This window comes from Dama dama, chromosome 17 (assembly GCF_033118175.1).
Source record: "Dama dama isolate Ldn47 chromosome 17, ASM3311817v1, whole genome shotgun sequence".
Classification (NCBI taxonomy): Eukaryota; Metazoa; Chordata; class Mammalia; order Artiodactyla; family Cervidae; genus Dama; species Dama dama.
This window is the reverse complement of record NC_083697.1, coordinates 30059219-30075018: the sequence shown is the minus strand read 5'-3', so window position 1 is coordinate 30075018 and position 15800 is coordinate 30059219. Positions and strand designations below refer to the sequence as shown.

General features: G+C 34.8%; 1 protein-coding gene across 2 annotated transcripts in view; it reads right to left on the bottom strand.

Annotated features, from left to right (window-relative positions):
* The window catches only part of PPP3CA (protein phosphatase 3 catalytic subunit alpha), a 311810-nt gene that overhangs the window by 161802 nt on the left and 134208 nt on the right, over nucleotides 1-15800 (bottom strand). The window contains exon 2 of one of the 2 annotated variants that reach the window (XM_061164330.1): nucleotides 8286-8357. The exons of the other annotated variant lie outside the window; for it this stretch is intronic. The gene's annotated coding sequence lies outside the window, so the exon portion shown is untranslated. The remainder of the gene's footprint in view (nucleotides 1-8285; nucleotides 8358-15800) is intronic. 2 annotated transcript variants of the gene reach the window in all.

The following is a 15800-nucleotide window of genomic DNA, read 5'->3' as shown; positions in this document are numbered from 1 at the left end:
TTTTCTCTTTCAATACAGTATTCAATAAATTATGTGAGATATTCAATGTTTTATAAAGAAAATAGGCTTTATGTGAGATGATTTTGCCCAATGTAGGCTAATGTAGGTGTTCTGACCACATTTAAGGTAGGCTAGACTAGGCTAGGAGAAGGAAATGGCAACCCACTCCAGCATTCTTGCCTGGAGAATCCTGTGGACGGAGGAGCCTGGTGGGCTGCTGTCCATGGGGTCTCACAGAATCAGACATGACTGAAGCAACTTAGCATGTATGTATGCATTGGAGAAGGAAATGGCAACCCACTCCAGTGTTCTTGCCTGGAGAATCCCAGGGACGGGGGAGCCTGGTGGGCTGCCGTCTATGGGGTCGCACAGAGTCGGACACGACTGAAGCGACTTAGCAGCAGCAGCAGACTAGGCTATGATATTTGGTAGATTAGATGTATGTACTAAATAAATTTTCAACTTACAGTATTTTTGACTTAGTACTGATTTATTGGATTTATTAAATAAATGATGGATTTATTCTATCATAAGTCGAAGATCTGTAGTTTTAGAAGAAGAAAGAGAAAATGGCTTTGTTTAGATCTAAAAGTACGTACGTAATTATAAAAAGGATAATCAAGGGCCAAAATAACTCAAACTGAAAACTTTACAAATATGTCTTTAAAAGTCATTAGAAGATTTCTTGTCATTACAAGAAAATGACCAAGAATCTCAGATGGTGGGGTGAGAGCTAGAGGACAATTCCCAAGATAAAACACACAGGCACGGTCAAAAGGAAGCAACAAAGAAAACTGGAAAAGAAAAGGGAAACAATCACTACAAAAAGTTTGAAGTACTCAATTTTTTTTTAAGTCACTTCATGTTGAAGCTTCATTTTTTTGGCCACGTCACACAGCTCACAGGATTCCCCAATGAGGGACTGAACCCCCACCTTCAGCAGTGGCAGCTAAAGTGCAGAGTCCTGACCACTGGACTGCCAGAAAAGTCCCCAGGACTGAATGTTTTAATAGCACGTGTGAGGATCAGATACAAAGTCTGTTGCTATCTGTGATGTAAAATTGACCCCATAATAATAAAAACAATACCATATTGGTACAAAAGTCCTTTGGTGCTTTTAAGCTCATAAAGCACTATCCTCTGGAATTTCAGGAAGCCGTTCAAACGTTTCCTTAAAAAAGAACATTTTCTAGTTTATAAGAATGCTATTAAGATTATATATATATATATATATATATATATACACACACATATATATATACACACACATTTACTGAAGTATGTGTCAGTAAAAAAGACTTTGTTTTCATTGTTAAACTTGAGATATCTGAGACTTAATAGGCTAACACTTCCTCAGCATCTCAAAGTGTCAGAAGTAGTTCAGGATTTCTTTTCCTCTCTTTTTAGTATCTGTTTGACAAGCTACCACTACCAGTCAGAATGAATTCAAATCTTACTTGTAGACACAAATGAAAAATTTATAGTGAAATGCAGCTGTCAAGAATAGCTAAAAACTAGGTTATCTAACTATTCTAAGCACATATAGAATGACAAACAGGGCAACACAATTCTCATGACATATGACTTTGGGTCATGGTTCCCTAAAAGATCTCAAAAGCTTCAGTTTTATAAATTTTTCACTATTCAAGTTAAGGATGGTCATTTGGGCATGATGGTGAATCTTTAAGTAGCACCATTAGTGCTTTTTTAAAGTCACATGTGCAGAATTCACAACTGTAAGACTTATTTAGAAGCATAGTATTTTTTTTTAGTTACCACATCATTTAACATCATGGCTTGCCTTACATCCCTACTCAAGAAATAATCATGATTAAAAGTATAACTACTCACAGGTTAATACAAGTGTAAGATAAAGGATACATCCAGTGAAAAGTAATCATACACATACATACACATCAAATGGTATACCAGTGTATGCTACTCTAACAACTGAGTTGTGTGTGTATTTTTTAAATCCCATGAAACATGATAATGCTCCACTTTTCATTGCTCTGGATCCCATCATCTTCACCAACCACAGTGCAATTACACACTCAGAAGCTGAGTAATCAAAAGTTGAGCTAGGCTGAGAACACCACGACATCTGTGCCCGTTACTCCATAGGAAGGGAATGGAGGCATTCTCAGAATACTAAAGGATGGTGTCGGGCATGACTAAGCATTCATGTGTAGAGTTCCATGTTTCACAACAGCACTAGAGGATAGCAGGACACATCCATGGCACTCATAATGATACACATTCCACGATTCATAAATATCTTATTCTACATTACCGGACAATAAACTATTACAAAGAGAAAAGGTATAATACAATTTTGATACACTTTCATCAAATAGAATTTTAAATAATTTAAGTGTTTAAAAGAGACATGCCTCAGTTCAGTTCAGTTCAGTCACCCAGTTGTGTCCAACTCTTTGCAACCCCATGGACTGCAGCACACCAGGCTTCCCTGTCCATCACCAACTCCTGGAGTTTACCCAAACTCATGTCCATCGGAGTCAGTGATGCCATCCAACCATCTCATCCTCTGTCGTCTCCTTCTCCTCCTGCCTTCAATCTTTCCCAGCATCAGGGTCTTTTCCATGTCTCATTTATATGATAATTTCACTTTCAGTATAATATCTCCTTCCTTAATCAAAGCACATATATGAAGGTTTACTTTTACCCCTGTCACTAAGTCTTGTACAACTCTTTGTGACCCCAGGGACTGTAGCCCACCAGGCTCCTCTGTCCATGCACAGGATCTTCCAGGCGGTAATACTGGAGTGGGCTGCCATATCCTTCTCCAGGGGATCTTCCCAACCCAGTGATTGAATCCCTGTCTCCTGTGTCTCTTGCACTGTAGGCAGATTCTTTACCCACTGGGCCATCAGGGAAGCCCCACATGCAGGGATATATGTATTGTCAATTATTTTTAGGAATATAAAAGGTCCTCATTCCCCCAAATCTACAAAATTATCCATTACATAAATGCAAACTGACTAACTAAAAGCAACTTTCCTTTATAAGCCTGAAGTCTGAGAAAATACAGAAATCTCTAACATTGGTTTTCTAACTTCCTTCTTCAAAACTAACTGGTTAAAAATCATGATTTTTGTACATTTGCACAAAGAAATGATTTCTACTTTTGTAATGGAGGCTTTAACAGTGCTAAGTGGAGTAAAAGTTTAGGGGGAAGTTAAAGGAAAAGGAGAAAGAAAGAAAAGAACTAATTTTCCTTACTTCAGGATGAAAGTGAAATTTGAGTTCAGCTCACGAAACTACCAGGTGAGACTGTATTTTTTACAAACATTAAAATCCTAAATAGCATGTGAATTTTACTAGAGCAATTTCCCGTAGGTATTGGCAATGCTTACTCCCCACATAACCAAGGGGGACCCAATTATTACTCTCACACCAAATGATAAACAAAATAAATGATAATAATTCACCCTACCTCTTCTGAACTCCCTTACCTCTCATCTCTTAATTACCCTAAGGGTTTCCATGCTCAAGAGACTAAAATATGTTCTAGAAGCAGACAGAATCTTGGATCTGGTTCTCCACAAGAGGTTATTTCAGTTGCATTTTGCAAATAGGATTGATTTTTTTTTTTAAGCAAATAATGTTCCCACCCCAGATACAGTTATTCAAATAACAAATTATTTGTGAATTAACACAGAATGCTGTGGATCAGTAGAAACTATCTACTGGCCACAAGGTCTACTAACACTTTTGTATTCAAGCAACAAAGCAAGAAAATTACGGGAATTTCATTGCAATTATTTATTTACATTTATTCATACAGAAAGTTCACAAAGTTTATAAAAGTTGGTCAAGAACATGCCAAAATTATAATTTTATAAAAATTAGTAAGCAAAGAGCAGGTATCTACAGAAAGTAAAATATTAAAAATATGATTACTGAAAGAGAACACAGAACACAAAAACACAAAACAAATATAAAGATACACTGTAGACGTCTATGAAAATATTCAATTATTATAAGGGAGAAAAACCAAGCTGTGTAAAGCATCAAATAAATTAAAGAGTTTATGAAACCTGAAATTTTATGGCAATGTTGAATGTTGCACATTTCTGGAGAGAAAATCCAGTGTTTAATAGACTCTCAAAAGGATCCCTGACCAAAAGTGGCTAAGGTCTCCTCCAACATAATAGCTTCCTCAACATTACTATGGTAACCATTCTAATCAAATTCCACTTACATTCTTACCTAGATTATTAAGATAATGAACAGACTATTTGTTTAACTCACCAGTTATCTCCCTTTAGTACATCTTATCCTCAAACCCTATGATCTGGCCACATTTAACTATACAATATATATTCTAAGTATTCCATATAATCTCATACCTTTCTTGAAGCCTTTCAGAGAGTGAGGCAAAGGAGCTAAAAGCACAAACTCAGACTTCCCTGGGAGTCCAGTGGTTAAGACCTTGTGTTTCCAATGCAGGAGACACAAGTTTGGTTCCTAGTCGGGGAACTAAGATCTCACGCGCCACACAGCACAGTCAAAAAATATAATAAAAGGAAAACCTCAGAAGCCAAAGAGCTCAGCTTACACAAGTTCCACCCACTGTATGATCTTGGGTGAGTTATTTAGCTTCTTGAGGATTAAATAGACTAACACTTGTAAAGTGCTTGGAACATTATTGGCATAGCAAATACTTCCTAAGTATTCCTGATGCTTAACAAATGCCTTGCTCACCTTCTTACGCATTCAACTTCCAAACCACTCCTATTCAAATGTCACAATTTTGAAAAGATGCAAAGCCTACTATCTACCTAAATCTCAAATCTCCATATCCTTGAGAACTGAACACTTAATAAGATGTTCTTCAATTGCCAATCACAGGGTTTTCTTTTTCTTAACTTTGTGTTTGCTTCGTGTTTATTTTTGCCCTAAAAACAGAAAGCACTTGCAGCTTATATTAATTTTCACACTTTTATAATCATACAATACCTCACAAAATCATTAGAAGAGCTTTATGCTAAATTCAGTAAATGTGTACAAATCTGAAAGTATGATCTTAAGTAGATTAATTTCACCCCCTAATTTTCTAGTTGAAAAACCTGAGGTTTAAAGAAAATAAGAGTAGTAGTGAGAATAACAATTAAAATAATAATAAAATAATCACTAATGCATGGTATTTCCTATATCATAGACACCATTCTAAACATTTTATACTGCATGTCATTAACTTCATAAAAATCCTATGATGTGGATACTATTAATCTAGTTTTCATATGCAAGAACTCAAGGCATAAAGAAATTAAATGACTTTACCAAGTTCATCAAGTTAATAGACTGGAGACACCAGAGCTCACACCAAGTCCCCTAACTCTAGAGTTGTGCTTTTAATCCTTGCTTCAGTGCTCAGTAGATAAGACGTGAGTCACCCAATAATCCAGAGCTTTCTAGATGGTGCTAGTGGTAAAGAGTTCACTTGCCAATGGAGGAGACGCAAGAGAAGCGGGTTCTACCACTGGATCATGATCCCTAGAGTAGAAAATGGCAACCCATTCCAGTATTCTTGCCTGGAAAATTCTATAGACAGAGGAGCCTGGCAGGCAACAGCCCATGAGGTTGCAGTGAGTCGGACATGACTATAATCCAAAGATAATTAAAGGCAAACCCTGAAGTCACTCCTAGTTCTCTAGATTCCCCAAAGCATGCTCTTTCATTTTGAGTTCATTATTCTCTATCCAGAATGGATATGCACACAATCAAAAAAAAAAATCTGTCCAATGATTTGCTGATATACAATTCACATCTCATAACATAACTCTCTAAATTCCAATAACATTCAACCTGAATGTGCAGTATTCTCCTTGAACATCTTAATATGTCTTTTGGTCTTCTTATCTAATTGTTCCGAACTTGAAAGAGACCAAAATACTGCAAGGAACAATTGTTTAAGTATTTAGCTTGTGAAAGGTACAAGGTCTCAGCTGTAATTTGGTTCTTGATGGGTTGTTCAAGAGGCAAGAGGTGCCTCCAGCGTTTCCACATAGCACTGAACTTGGGTTCTATCCAAAAGTTGTCCATTAATAACTGTTGACTGCATCTCAGTCCAGCCTGTGATTTTGCTAAAGGTGTGCCTCCCCAACCTTTACTCCTTAAAGAGACTAGTTAGTATAGTTGTCATTGACAATTTTCATTAATATGGAGTAGAGTTCAAGCTCTAAATGCCATTAAGTGTAGTACTGATGAGTTCTGAAGTTCCTAATTACCTATCTTCACATTCTGGCTATAACAGCTATGCATCCTTAAGACATCCTCGTGAAACCAGTTTCCTCACCTATAACATGGAGATATTTATATAACTCAAAAGGCTGTTGAAAGGATTAAATGAGACCATACTTGATAATGTGCTTCGTACAACACTTGTATGAAGTATGAACTCAAATTTAAGTATTTTTTTAAAATTATGTGCTTCAGTGAATTCCCACAGAATTTTTTTACTTCATATATCAGCATTTGGTTGTGTCACCCAAAAACTCTAAAGTACACCTGGCTTATTTATTTATAACTCAAAAAAAAAAAAAATAATGTGTTTCTATCATACACGTGGTCTAATAGGAAGAAACTTATCTTGGCAAGTTTGGTCCCAAGAGGGTGTCTAATCAAGAACTGAAGTCATCACTGGGCCTGTATGAAATTCTTACTATGAGTTTAATGAGACTTTAGTGGAAGGTTCAGAGGAGCAATTCACATAAGAATCCCTTATGTGAATTGGGGTTCAAGAACTATTGGGCCTTCCAAGAACATCAGATTTACATCAGATGTACAGCATCATTTCCCAAAAACAGTTCTTGGATAATAGGTGCTTTGTAAAAGAAAGAATTTTTGGAGAAGAAAAAAACTCTGGAATATCTATTTAACATGGTTAAAAGAGTTTATTCAAGACAGGTTTCCTTACAGATGTGGACACACTATTGTGTCTGGTAACTATCTAGCAGGGAGATCAGTCATGCTTCAACTTTCAATTATTTTCCTATAAAACTGTCTTCTTGACACATATGCTTTGTCAAAACCTGCTATAACCAAATAACCAGTTTAACTATTTTGACAAAGTGAGTCAGTTCACACAAACATGAATATTCAATAATAGAGAATATCAGTAAAACCGGCCAGAAATTTTAATCAAAACCATAAACATGTTAGCTTAAGCTTAGGATATACTGTATTTATCTAACATTTTTTTTTTAAAAGTGTAAAATCTGCTTATTTCTGATGTCTACTTACTCATATGCACCATACTGAACAGTATGACCGTGCAAAAAAAGTTAGTATCTTTTAGCTTATAATGTACAGTGTCTACTTAATGGTAATAATGACTGTCATATAATAATGATTTAAGTCCAGTATGAGTTGAAGATACTAAATGTTATAAGGTATCTTAAATCAAGAATAGATAAACAAATTCCTAATACTTTATCTCAGTTCAAAACCAATCCTTTTTATAATTTTATTCATTATTTATTTTTGGCAGTGCTGGGTCTTCGTTGCTGCTTGGGCTGTCTCTAGGTACAGTGTGTGAGAATCTCTTGTTGCAGAGAGCTAGCCATTGAGTATGAGAGCTTCACCCGGCTCTAGAGCACAGACTCAAAGGCTGTGGTGCTCTGGCTTCGTTGCTCTGCAGCATGTGGGATCTTCCAGGATCAGGGATCTAACCGGTATCTCCTGCACTGGCAGGCAGATTCTTTACCACTGAACCAGCCAGGAAGCCCCAGCTGTCTTAATTTGACGGTTCTTAATGTGATAATTTGGAACAAAGAACTATTTATTTATGATTTTCAACTTTAAAAAAGTATCAAACATTAAAACAATATATAATGCCACTCAGAAAAGTGTATTGATGTACATGTACTTTCCAGGTGGCGCTAGTGGTAAAGAACCCGTTCGCCAATGCAGGAGACAAAAGAAAACTATGGGTTCGATCCCTGGGTCAGGAAGATTCCCTGGAGGAGGGCATGGCAACCCATTCCAGTTCTCTTGCCTGGAGAATCCCATGGACAGAGGAGCCTGGTGGGCTACAGTCCATGGGTCATAAAGAGTCAGACATGACTGAAGCGACTTAGCATACCTGCTCATGCTTTAGAGAAGAGCCTGATGTAACTAGGCAGCAAGATCACCTGAGAAAGCTCACTAAAATAACCAGGGATCAAAGGCAAAGAGACAAACTGTGCTGTGAAAGTTTCATTTTGATAAACCCTGACTTCATAGAAATCCAATCCATTGGCACATGATTAAGTGCATACCTATAATTAGCCAGAGCAAATTTCCTCCTGGATGTTTCCGTCATTTTTGTTCACATTAATATAATTCCTTAGCTAAAATGCAAGAGAAAAATGTTAGTAGAAGAACACAATCTATACCCTAATAACAACAATCAAGTGTCTCCACCCCTCTGGTGTAATAGTGTAACACTCAAGAAAGTTTGCATTGAATAAATGTCATTTGGCCCAAAGGAAAACTTACACTTGTAATGTTTACAATAATAATATTTACAATTTACAAAATAAATAATAATGTACAAATATTACGTTTACCACATGCAATATGTGCTTTTAAGTCAAAAAGAGAAAATTGTTTTGAAAATTTAAAAATAAATGTAAATTACTATGAAATTAAAGGAAAAAATTTTCAGCTATTCAGAGATAATAAGCAAAATATGAGACTAAAAATAGACTTCTGTTTCTAAGGAATACTTGTATGTAACTGAACAAAGTTATTACCAAAATACAAAATGCTTTAATTAATACACATTGTATTGCTTTCTTCTGAATTCCTCATTTCTAATATTAGAAAAGGAATAAAAAAATTTTCTATAGATATTCTCCCCTGTATTTAATTACCTATTAACCATTCAGTTACTTGTAAGCAAAATATAATTTCTTACTTTGTTACAGCACAAGAATTTTCATCCCTTTGGTTAAAAAAGATAAAAGTAAAAGGGAAAAAAGTTCATCGTGTTTCAGAAACAAGGACTTGTTCACCATGCTAACTGTAATGTCCCTTTTAGCTAAATAAAACTAACCTCAGTTGTTTTCATTTAAGCATCTTTACAATTCTTAATTTAATATTGCTAATGCAATTTACTCCAGAAAAAATCCTCACAGTGCTGATACACTAGATTCACTCTAAAGCATTGCTAATCTATTTATTTACAGAAATAGATCATCAGTTTACGATATAAGTTTTCTAACCAAAGGTCAATAAGAGCAGCACCTAAATAGTGAAGTATGACGTATTCAGTAGATGACAGCCTACAGCATCACCAAATTTAGAGGCTCTTTTATTAAACAACTATCTGGCTTAATTAAAAGAGAAAATTCCCTATGTCTTGAACTTCCGTGCCAACAATGAATATATTGAAAAATCTAAGAATGGAGATGATCTTTGAGGTGAGTTTTTGGCTGACCTACATAGGAATGCAAAGGAAAGATATTCACCATCGAGAAAATGCCTAACATTATATATGATTTCTCAAACGGGAACATTATTTAGCCATTGACCCATGTAAGGAAAACTACAGTAATACAGTCCTCAAATACACTTAATTTTATGAACTATTTTTCTCCCATCTGCAGAATAAATGGCACTGTCCAATATTAAGGAACAATTGGTGACAACAAATGAGAGAAATTATACTTTCTTGAATCCTGAATTTTCTTAACTGTTCCCAGTCACAATGCTGTATATTGTATTTCACCAGCTGATCTCCAGATTGGAGGCCCTGCATTCCAAAAACCAGTGAGTCCTTCAGAACTTTCTAAAATTATTCACTTGCTACACAGTCCTGTTTATTATAATAGCCTACCTCATAGGATTAAATAAAATCGCCACATACATCTATGATAAACTACATCACAAAACATTCTGAAAGCGAAACTACTGAAAAACCACTTCCCTGAAGTGTTATCCAAATATAAATAAGATACCTTCAACAATCAGTGAAAAGAAAACGTTCCAAAATTATATGAGTAAAGGATGCTATTTGGAGTACAAATCAATTAAATAGTGCTAGCTCTGAGAAATGCTGCTAAAATCTGTTGAAGAAATGAGCTACACTAGTGGGTAAATTGAGGCCAGACATTCTACATGGATTTCATTTTCCCTGGAGCACTTTATTCTGTTGTCATGAGTTTTGAACTGTTGGATTTGAGACCTGGTTTCACCATAACCATGTAATATGAGTGTTTATTGTCCCCATTTGACAGATTAAGAAAAAGAGGTTATATACATGGTCCAAGTTCATTCTAATATTAAGTGGCAGAGTTTGGATGCACACCCAGGTACATCTGGTAACGATTCTCTATACTAGATCATGCTAAACTACCTAATTTATAAAATAAAATAGGTCTTCTAAGGAACTTTCAGAAACATACTCCATTTCTAGACTATCAAATCTAATTTTGTCTAAATGCTGAGTGAGTGAAAGAGCAGGGTAAAATGCTAACTGAGCCTCAAGGGTCTCTGAATTTGCAGACTGTTTCAGGCAGGTCTCTGCCACTAAACGGCTACAGAACTTCACTTTTTAATCGCTCAACTGCCTTGTTTGTTAAATGAGGGAACAATACCAGTAGGCTCCAGATCCCTTTACATTTTGGAGATACAAGCCACAAAGGGGTTTCAAGTATTCACCTATAATGTAAAATCATAAATCCCAGGGGCATTCCCCAGGGCTACATTTTCAGAAGGAACACATTTAAAAACAGATATCGGCAAAAGGCGGGCTGCTGCATTCCACTGCAGTCTGCGTATTGCACAGAAGGATTTGTTGAGGTGGGACAAGAAAAGAAGGCACCAGTCACACTACTTCTCGTGTCTTTCTGGAGTCTGAAGATGAACTATGTGTCTTGAAGAAGAGCCCAGCAAGAAATAAACTCTTAATAAACACTAATCGAAGGAAAAGGGGAAAAAAGAGAAGGAGAAAGTGACAGGTGTTACAGAAAAGAGGAAAGAAGGGAAAAAAAGGGAGGAGGAAAAGGAAAATTGATTAAATGGAGTTACGTAGAATGTATCCAAGTTTTCCTTCTCAGTGTTCATGGGAGAATGGAGCCTTCCATAAAAGAAAAAGATTTTACCCTCAGCATTATCCTGAGTTGAATCAAAGTTGTTTGATCTTTGCCATCAAATATTATTCAGATAATGGAAATACTCTAAGGAAAATTCCTCAAAAACTGCATTATTTTTTTGAGTGACCTTTTTTTTGGAGGTAAAATGTGGAAAACTGAAGCATACTCTCCTGCCTTCACTGCTGAACTGTTTTCCACTTTACTTTTAAAAAATTTGCTACACCCAAGTTTTCCCACAGCCCTTCATTGTATGAGGTCAACTTTTGTTTTCACAAACACTAGGAAGATTAAATAATAATTACCCTAGCTTAAATTCCTTTCTAGAAACAATTCATTTAGAGAAAACAAAGGAAAAAATCACACATAACAATGGAAAACGCAGTTCTTCCATCACCCAGATAAGGACACAAATAAGAATATTTCAGCAGTGGGGATAAACTGCAAAACCAACTACTCCCTAGATGAAACAGAGAACTAATGAATTAAACAGATGTGGAAAAGCAACCGGTTTTGAGGGCTGAAATGAACAGAAACATACTTTTTAAAAAAGTCTCAGATGAGGCATAAGCAATCAACACCAAATGAAGAATGTTCTCTACCACTATTTATCTTCCACAGTTTTACTGGATATCCAGACACTCATTCATATCACAAATAAACATATGGTCCCTTTGAGAACCTCCGTTGAAGATTTGAGTTTCTTCATTCATTTAAAAACCTTTTGTTCATGTCTATTATGTGTCAGACACTGAGCTAGGTGTTGCAAAATCAATTGTTAAATTCTTACTGTAGGGCATAAGAATGGGGGAAAGATGGAAAGGTGAGACTGGGATTCTCGGATTCACTGCTAAAATCTGATATGCTACATTTTATCATCTGCTCATATTTTGAAATATTTCATCACTGCATCTGGAAAGTATAACATTTAAACAATAATTTCAAGATCCATTAATAGTGTGGAGTCATGGAATATAAAGGAGAAAATAGAGAAAAATACCACAGTAAGAAATATTTCAAATGTATGTGACTTAATGACAAGTATTCATGTACACAACCCAGCTTTCATATTTAGAAAGGCACAGAAATGCCTAAAACCATAATAAGACACTTAAAAAATAATCTAAAGGGAAAATTAGTGGTTAGAAAAATACACAGGATATTGCTGACATTAATTCCTTTAAAAAAAAACCTAATGTTTTACCTCAATGATGATCATTAGTTATACCTGTGACATCTCCAACTCATATGTTCTAATGAAATCAATATTTTATACCCATATTTTTCTACTTATAGAAGAAACTATCCAGCAATGAACAATATATGCATGAAATTTTAATAAAATATTTTCATTCCTTAAAAAGCAGTCTATAACAAAATGAACATTGCAGATAAGTAGAAATATAATTAAAAGTAAAGCTATAATATTTATTTTTAGCTTCTGAATAAACCTTAAGAATAAAATTTAAAACTAACATGAAGGTAAAAACAGACAAGAGAATTTATCTCTTCTTAAAAAATAATTGTAATAATAAAATCTCATCATTAACTTAAACACATATTTCTCTTTCATCTAGTGAAATTTCAGTACAAGAGTCTATAAGGAAATGTCATTTATAAGTTACTTCAAATGAGAAAGTAAATCATGTTATTCTGAACCATCCATGGCATAGAATAAAATTTTTATTCTTAGAAGGTTTATTTTCTTTAAACAAATTAGTACTTAAAAGTACTCAACACCTAGAATAAAATGAATAATACTACACATTACAATCTTGGAAGAGGCCAGTTAACAAATTGTATTTCATATAACAATGCATAATGATTTACTAAAAGTAATTTCTAAGCTGCAAAATGAAATGAGAGATTCACACTCGAACTCAGAAGATTTACAAATTCCCTTCATTAGTGAGATACACAAATGCATGACTTTATAGTATTAAGGATGGAACTAACTTTACATAAAATGTGGTCAAATGATTGTTATTGAACATCCGTAATGATCATTTTCCATGAAGTTAAATACTTATAATCATGAGGTTTGATTAACATGCTCTGGTTTCTTGCATGCCATGTTATCATTATAATCAGAAAACTGAAAGACGTTTTCTCCCAATTAAATATAAAACAGATGAACATACTTAGGAAGAAAACATGTATTACTGCCACTTATATACTAAGATTGCAAATACATATGCATATTTTCATCATAAAGGAAATCAGATCATTTAGTATCCTAATTTTTATAACAGCCTAATACACTTGAATAATACTGTGTATACCCAATGCTTTGCTTTTCACAATTAGTTGACAGCAAGTTTGGTTTTTATTTTCCTTTTTTTCTCTTTCTTTTGTTTGCTAAAATAATAGTCCAATGAGAGAGGGAAAATTAATCTATCCCTTTTTTCACCAGAAACATTTACACTTCTATTTTAACCCCCTTTTTAATAATCAGTCTAAAATATAATCTTTAAGTAGACAATACTGACAGTAAATTTCATTTACCAGAATTACAGATTCTTTTTCAGCTGGAGATTAACAGCTTTGAATAAAAAGATCTAGCTTCTCTGATATTCAAGGAAAAATATACCTGTTTGCAATCGGCACTATGGAAGCAGTTTTTCTCCCTTACTACATGCAAATGAAATTAAACACTGGTAATTTTCCCTCTTCAGTTTCCCAATTCACATGAGAATGGTGTCTGTTATCTAATGGCCCCTTACACATTATCTATCAATAACTCAAAGATACACTCACGCATTCAAAGGTTAAACTAGCCATTCATATTAAATAATGGCCTGTATGCTAGTCACTTCAATAAGCTTGATATACTTAGTGTTTTACCTTAAGGACTGCACTGCAAAATGTTAGCTAAACCCAAAGGACATCTTTGTCTTAAATTCCTCCTTAGTTTTATTCAGATTGTCTTGTTTAAATCACACCATGGGAAAGTCCAAGTATTCTATTCCAAATCACTCCAAACACCCTCTTCCAGTGAAAAGGGAAATTTTATTACCAAAAATGATGTCAAGTAGAATTCAACAATTCTAAGCTAAAATCATGCATATTACAATTTGATAAGAGAAAAACCTTCCAAATCCTCCTACAAAATAACTTTCTTGTATAGATTCACAGTTTCATACATATTTTTCATTAGTTGCTAAGTGTAGAAAGCACGAATTCCAACTGTACATTGTAAAAAATGCGAAGAGCGATACTGGATTATCCAAAAGTCATTTTAAAAAATCACACTATAGTGCCTTTTATAGAGGACTCACATGGAATTATTCGAAATGCACAGCTTCCTCTGTAGTTGCTATGTGTAACAGAACTAAATGTTTGTTCATAGAAACAGGCTTAGTAAAACTTTTTACATCAATGTGAAAGATTTCTTATTTTATCAGATCTGATATATTCCAGATCATACCACTTAAAAGTTCATTTCAAGGAAAAATCGTATTTTGAGAATTAAAAGAGACTCTAGTCAGCATCCCTTCACAGGTATGAAAACAAAACAAAGAACCCACAGCAATTTCAAGCTGAAATTCTAAGTGCTATGCTTTTTTTTTTTTTTTTTGAAAAAATGTTTAAAAAGTTATTTAAAGCAGGCTACATTTTGAAAAACCACATACAAAAATCAAGTCCAACATCCTCAACAGGTACGTAGAGAGATGTAAGGCTGACGTTGCTGTTTAACACAGGGAGCTCAGCCTGATGCTCTGTGATGGCCAAAAGGAGTGGGATGGGATGAGGGGCTGGAGGCTCCAGAGGGAGGTGATGTACATATAATTATGGCTGCTTTGCACTGTTGTATGGCAGAAACCAACACAACATTGTAAAGCAATTTCCCCCCAATTAAAAATACATTTAAAAAATAAAATGAGTTTTAAAAAAAAAAAAGAAAAAATGTAAGGCATACTCAGGATTCCCAAGTATCAACCTTAAGGGATGCCTGCATTCCATAAGAATAGACACACTGTGGTATATAGTAACATCTACAACTCCAAACAAACTTATTGTATAAAAATAATATATAACATTATCAGCTAGTAACTTTCGAAAATGCTTTAAGGAACAAAACAGACTTCTTTCTGAAAGCAAATGCATGTACTCGTCACTACCCAAGAGCCAAGACGATATAAAGTTCACACGGGCTCTCTCTTTTAGACTGTGTTCTTAACACTATCAAAACACAATTAAAAACAGAAGATATCTCACCAGATGGAGGTATCCTATGAATCCTTAATTCCTTCTTTTTTTTTTAGAAAAAACCTACCAAATTTTTCTCATTCTCCCTCATAGACATAAAATAACCTATATTTAAATTAAGGAGCCCGTATTATACATAAATTCTGAAAATACTTTAAAAAGCTTGATAAATGTTTAGATTATTTGGTAATCATTGCCCTGTTAATACACATGACATCAGAAGCCATTTGAAGTAACACTGGTCCTTAGAGCAAGCACACTGTTACATAACCCTAGGAATTCTACTAGGTATTTTCACTGACAAAAATGAAAGGCACATCCAATATTACTGGGCTCACCAGTTAGGAACAATGGTGGTACTTCAACTATGCATTATCTGGCTACATTCTCACGACAGTTTTAATTCTCAGCACAGATACCTGAAATCCATCTCTACATCTAACAGAGGTCTAGTTTTAGAGGAGCATTTTCTGGATAACACTGGGCAAG